Source organism: Pteropus medius, unplaced genomic scaffold, assembly GCF_902729225.1.
Source record: "Pteropus medius unplaced genomic scaffold, Ma_sr-lr_union100, whole genome shotgun sequence".
Lineage (NCBI taxonomy): Eukaryota > Metazoa > Chordata > Mammalia > Chiroptera > Pteropodidae > Pteropus > Pteropus medius.
The window spans coordinates 1,804,008-1,810,914 of record NW_024353906.1 but is presented as its reverse complement, the minus strand read 5'-3'; the positions used below and the strand labels follow the sequence as shown (position 1 = coordinate 1,810,914).

Here is a 6,907-nt window from a genome sequence, read left to right as displayed (position 1 = left end):
CCATTAGCTCATTTAATTAGGTTCATATAATTACTAACTTCACTTTGCAAGCAAGGAAACAGACACAGGGGGTTTGCCTGCTCAAGACCATATTTCTAGAAAGTGGAGAAGCCAGAATTCAAATGGGGTGACTCTGCATCAGCACCCTTTACCAAGATGCTACAGCTAAAGGGTCATTCTGAAATCATCGCTCTGCTGATTTGGGTTTTGAGACTCTCTCAGGGTGCTCAGAAAGCCCCTTTTCTATGAGCTCTGCTGGCCCTGAACTTGATGCTTTCCAGTAATTTTTGGTTTATAGTTCCCTTCTTACAAACTGTCAGATTAATATTAGGCCCAGAACTTTCTTCCTTGGGGAACGGGTGTGTGTTGGGGGTTGGGGTGGGCATAGAAGAGAGAAAGAAAGAAAAATAGAAAGAGAGGAAGGGAGGGAGGCAAAGAAAGACAAAAGGAAGGAGGGAGAAAAAGAAAGAGAAACAGAGAGAAGTTAATTACTTTTGAAGAAGTCAGACAGCATCATAACCAGCCTCTTGCCCAAGTGATGAAAAAGCTATTGTTGGGGAATCTTGGCACCAGAAAGGAAGAGAGAGATTTTCCTGAATCATTTCTCATTTTTTATTTAAGCTTCACACTTTTCCTGGGGCCTCTGGGCAGACTTCCAGACCCCAACCCCAGGACTGATTGAGTTCCCGAGGTAAGTGATCTGTCCCTCCCAGGCTGGGGAAGGGGCGGGCTGAGGCCTGGACAAGCCGTGCTTGGCTGCTTGGCTTAGCCCCCTGACATTGTGCACGCTAATGCAATGTGAAGTAGTGCGTCTAAATAGCCTGTCCAACTTTTTTGATGTTCTTGAACCCACAGATGGGATTCATTTCCACACTGTTCGTAAAACGTAAACGATACAAGGACATTAAAGAGCATTAAACTACTTGATGACATTTTGGTCACATTAATGAAAAGTGGCATTTTTTAAACTACTAGAAAGAAAGAGAAAGAGGATGGGGACAGAGAGAGGAGGGATGAAGAGGAAGAGAAACAGAGCAGGGAGGAGGAAGGAAGAATAGGAGAACAATTGAATCCATCTAAACTGTAGAATAAACCTTGGCAGCGTCAGCTCTTATCAACCCAGTTGGGACTTCACTGAGCAGGACATAAGAAGCAGACATTTCTGGTGACTAGACAGATCTGCAGAACACTACAACACCTATACCGTGAGTGGTGCAGACATACTAACACATGAATGTTCCCTTCCAGACTGACTACTTTGGCCAACATAAGTTCACATACCATTGGGACACAGAAAGAATGTCGAACTCACCTCCTCCAGGTAGCTTTCCCTGAGCACCTCCCAAGATATTAGGTGTCTCTTTTCTGGACTTCCAGAGACCCTAAGCTTACCCCCATCATAGCCCACACCGCCTTGTCACTGATTGACTTACTGGAAATTTCCCTAGACTGTGAGCTCCTTTCGGGCATAAAAGGAGGTTTAGGAGCATAGGTTTGAAGAGACAAATTTAGCTGGGCTCAAATCCCAGCTAACCCATATACTGGTTTTATGACCTGGAACAAGTCAATTAACCTGGGTCTCAGCTATGCCATCTGTACAATGGGGTAAGAAGAAAACTTAGCTCACAGAGTTATAGTGATGCTTAACTGAGGTAATGAACGGAAAATACATAGCAGCATGCCTGAGACACACACTCAGCACATTTTATATGAACATCAGCCTCCTGCCCAGCACTCCGAGTACTCGGCACATAGAAGGCACTCAGTAAATACTGCTAAAGAAATGAATCTCAATAGATGCAGACAGAAAAAAAATTCACTTATCAAGGAGTCTAAGGAATTAAACATGGAGCACAGAAAGTGAAAATGGGTGGCAGAAACATTGTATAACTTGTCAAATTTAGGCACCTTGTTTTAAAATTAAAAAAAAAAAAAATAGTACTGTTGTATCTCTCGGGAGTGCCCGAGAAGATGTCCTGCTCACTCCAACCAACCATGGCTGGTGAATGGGGGTGAGCAGCCCCCTCCCCCCACCATCCTCCTCCCATCACCCGCTGCCTTGGCAGGGGTTTCTCCTTCCAGCCGTGGTGGTTACATTAATTGCTAATGACAATGGCAACCTTCACTCTGTGTGGTTTCCTGCCCAGATTTTGGATCCTTTACAAGGCTCCCTTTTCTTTTTTTCCCAGATAGGAAATGCAACCCGAGACGTGTGAAGAAAAAAAACAGTGTGCTTATTGTCACAGCCTCCACTCTTCGCTGGGCTCCCAGGCAGGCTGTGTGTGCTCTGGGGTGTCTGCCCCGCCACAGGGAAGAATAAACCCAGACTCAAATCATAGGAAATTCATCAAATGTGCTTCTCAGAGCTCTGTCTTTCAAGGTCTGTTTCCCTGCCATATGATCTCTATAAAACCAAATCATTGTTAGCCAGGGCACAGGACCAGAGGCGCCGGGGGCTCATGGATAATGAATGCCAAATGCATGTGACAATAGACTGATCAGGAGCCGAATGGAAATTTCTGAGCTGTGCTTTCATGGATATATGTATCATCCATGCATACATGTGTGGCTGCACACATGCAGACACAAGTCAACCACACGGTGCGTCTGAACAGGAGCCAACTTTGACCCTCGATATGAGACTCAGCTAACTCGCCTCTCAATGACTCTGTTAAATCATCAAGACAAAAAATAAAAACGATAAAATGAAAGAAAAAAAATCAGATCCCAGTCTACCTGGGGACATTCGCTATAGAAGAATCACAGATTTGACTTAGAAATTCAGAATACCTTTCTCTCAGGGACTGACACATGGATGACCTCAACTGAAGAAATAAAAATAAGGACTCATTCTTGGCACCCAAGGAAGATGGGAGAAATTGTCATCAATTGAATAAATTCTTGTGGGCTTTCTCAGGAATGGTTTTGACTTCTCCTGAGTCCGACCAAGCCCTTTGTTTGATAACCAGTTACCAGAAGAGAACATGGAACAGAAACTAGCAGGACACCAGTTAAAGGCAAAAAGGTAATTAATGTTATAGCCATTTAGATTCTAGAAAATACTGCACTTAAAACTGCAAGTCAACCAAGAGGCTGTCGGCAACCGATAAATGCTTCCACATTCACAGGCATCAGCAATCTTCCCCTTACAAAAAAAGTAATAATACATACATATTAATGGATCACATTTTGTCCTTTGGGGAGCATAATTTTTAAAAGGGCCAAGGCAGCAATAATAGTTCCTTTAAAAATTCTAAATGCTGTAATTGTTTTCTCTGAATTATGGTGCTAGGATTTAATTAGTGATGAATGTTTGGTATGGGGTTTGGACATTTTTGATGAATTCAGCCAAACAGAAAAAAATAGTCTTATCCTCTTTGCTCCCTCCCTGTCCCCTGCCCCCTTTCTGTCCCTGGAACCCTGAAATATGTGCACGCATGAGAACACGTCCATGTAGAAATTTTCTTTTCTACAGCTTGGCCATAGTTAAGAAGGAGATTGCTTTAACCAACATGGTCAGTGAGGTCATGCAACTCAGCACAAGTTTTGAGGTTTTCTAGTTACAAGGAAGAAAAATAATAACGTGCGAAGGGTAGAAATTTCTTTCTGGCATTCTTCTTATCAGTCAAAAGAAGTTGCCCAGGTCTTGGGCCTGGGTTCTGGGGCTTAAGGGGGTAACAGGGTTGTGGGTAACAGGGCTAAAGGTGTAGCGGGGAGGTAGGAAAAGCTTTCTTCGTTTATTCAAAGACTAACCACTATGCAAAGCCTACTGGGTCCAGGCTCTGGGCTGGGCACTGTGCACACAGCCCTGGCATTGGTGCACTTGCCTGGGGATAAACACGATTGCTTTGTTCTTCTCCAAACCACTTTGTAAAAGCAGCTGGAGGAAAGCCCAGACCAGCAGCCATCCACACTGGCCGAATCAACATGGCCTACACAGCAGGGCCCCTGGGGGCTGTGCCCACCCCTCTCATCCACCTTCGGACTTCTTTCATTTGAGACCTGGAGGCTGTTCCTGGGTTCCCAGTGTCCTCTATTAACATGCAAATGCCCCTGGGAAAGGTCACACCTTGAGACCCCACCAGCTAACCTCTTGCTCACCAGTTACTTCTTAGCAAGGATTAGCAGAAATAGAACACTGAAAGGCTTGTGGGGTGGGGAGAAGGTTAGGGCTTGTGGGGAAGGGAGGTAAAAGACCTCTTCCTACTGCCAACATTTTCCTGGAGAGCTGATTTTTATTTCATTCAACACAACAAATCAACATACTTATTACAATACAGGTTGATCTTTTAAAACTGTAAAACAAAACAAAATTCCATTTGCAAACCTTTTATCTCTGTCTTGATTGTGCCATAAGTACCACCTGCTTCACAATTTTGCCCAAATAGTAAAAATACTGCTTCCCAAAATGGCAGCCCACAGTAGTCAATAGAATTTTTTTCCCACTCTGTCCAGTGCCCAGTGTTGTTTATTCCTATCATCTCCTGCCTCCTCCCTTGCATCATTCTTTCCTCCTATCTCTTCTTAGCATAAGACCCTTCCGATTCCTCAACTTCCACCGCTGTAGTCTTCTCTAGAATACTGTCGAGGCCCATTGGTCCAGTTGCTACAGAGCTTTCATAATTCTTCTTAATAAATTCTTTAAAATGCCATTCTGGAGAGGGTGGTTAAGAGCATAGCACACTGAATCAGCCAGAAAGACTAAGACTAATTCAGATCCTGATTCTTCACTTGTAGATACTAGAGGCATGTGACTTATGCTCTCTACTCATCAGTTTCTTCATCCTTTGTCTTTTGAGAAGAATAAGTGAATATATATATATATATATATATATATATATAGTACTATGCTAGACACTATATGTGTATGTGCGTATAGTCACACAGTTAAGTGCTCAATAAATATTTACAGTTACTACTGTGATATCTTAGATATCTTATATCTTATAATATGCTATCTCTTGTATGAAATGGGATTCCAAAATAATGTTCAGGTAAATTTTTTTAAATGCATCATACTATACACATACAGTGAATATAGTCCTCTAAAGTTGTTCTCTTAGGGAAACAGTTACTTATTTCAACATCGTCATTGATCATGATTCTTATTTACTAATTCCTTTATCCATTCAACAAATATTTCATGTTCTCCTACAATGCGCCAAGCACTGAGCTAAGTACTTAAGACCCAGAGAAGGACACGCTTGGTCCTTGGCTTCTAGAGACTCACATTTAGTGGGTAAAAGCAGAGCAAGCAATAGCAGGTATGCACAAAGAGCTGAGAGCATTCTGTCAGGAAATAACGAACTGTCCAGGGTAGTTGCTGAAGACATTCAGAGAGGCATTTAAAGGTAGAGGAAAATATTTGTTGTGATTTATTACGACTTTTCTATGTGCAGGTCACTGCGCTAGGGGCTTTGTCGTTTTAATTTATTCCACATAATAATCATGCAAGGTAAACAGTATTCTCATTTTGCAGATGAGAATACTGAGTCTTGGGAGGTTAAAAGAAGTGCCTGTAATCTTACAACTGGTATAGAATAACTGAGATTTCAGCCCAGGTCAGTGAGATTCCCAAGTCTGTGTAGTTCTTCGCTACCTAATGGGCCAATTCTGTCACTCGGGCCAGGAAAAGGGAAAAAATGGTTTTGTTGTTTACAGACACATTTTTAGTTTTTGTTTGTGTTTTATTATTTAATATTCAATACATACAAAAAATTGCTAATGTATTTAAGTTCATTACATAGAAATGTATATTTATTTTAGTAAATATTATTTTAGTAAATATTGGAACACACAGCAAACTATATATATAAAATATTTACTTTTTAGTTGAATAGCTTACCAGGTATTTTTATGCTTAGAGAAAGAGGGTTATATCTGTACACAAATACAATCATATTTTATACATATTTGTAACTTCTTTGTTCCACTAACAGATATAGAACACATTTCGATATCAACAAATATACATCTATATCATTTTTATTAATCACTATTAAATGTTCTTTGGATGGATGTTATCATTTATTTAACTTATTCTCCAGAGAGTTAGCTCAATTTCAGTTTTAAAATTATTATGAATAACATTGATGATCATCTTTTACACAAATGCCTTTGCATGTTTGTCCAATCATTCTCTTAAGATAAATTTCTGGAGGGAGATTTGCTGGGTCAAATGTTTAAGGTCTTTGATGCATTTTTCCACATTATATTTCATCACGTGTAAATTTATACTTCCATTAACAATTTATGAAAGTAGCTTGACATTATTCTATATTGCTATGTTCACCATTTTATCTTACTGATTTTATGAGTTCTTTATATATTAAGGTCATGAACCTTTTGTCTTTCATATATTTTATGGTATATTTACCATACAGAAATATTTAATTTTTATATAGTGAAATCTATAAATTTTTTATGGTTTCTGCTATTGATGCAATATTTAGGAAAGTTTTCCCTATTGATGATCCTAAATTTTTTGAAGATATTTTGTGGCCTCACTTCACTTTTTAATCTATCTAAAATTTAATGTGCTATGGCCATGCCACCCTGAGCAAGCCCAATCCCATCTGATCTTGGAAGCTAAGCAGGGTCGGGCCTGGTTAGTACTTGGACGGGAGACCACCTAGGAAGACTAGGTGCTGTAGATGTAAAAAATAAAAAATAAGGGATTGTAAGCTGACAAGGTCCTTGCAATCTGTGAGGTCAACCAAGGGTTGCCTCACCTAAAAAACAAATAAATACATACATACGTACATAAATAAAGTAATTAATTAAATAAATAAAATTTAACGTGGTATATGGTAGGAGGAAAGCATCCAAATTAATGTTTTAGGTATTAACTTATGCCCAACCCTCCACATATGAAATATTACTTCTGTTATATACTAAATAATAGTAT

At 40.0% G+C, this 6,907-nt stretch overlaps 1 pseudogene; it reads left to right on the top strand.

Moving 5' to 3' along the window:
- The first annotated feature begins 6,537 nt into the window (after positions 1-6,537).
- LOC120593635 (uncharacterized) lies at positions 6,538-6,656 on the top strand (annotated as a pseudogene).
- The last annotated feature ends 251 nt before the right edge of the window (positions 6,657-6,907 follow it).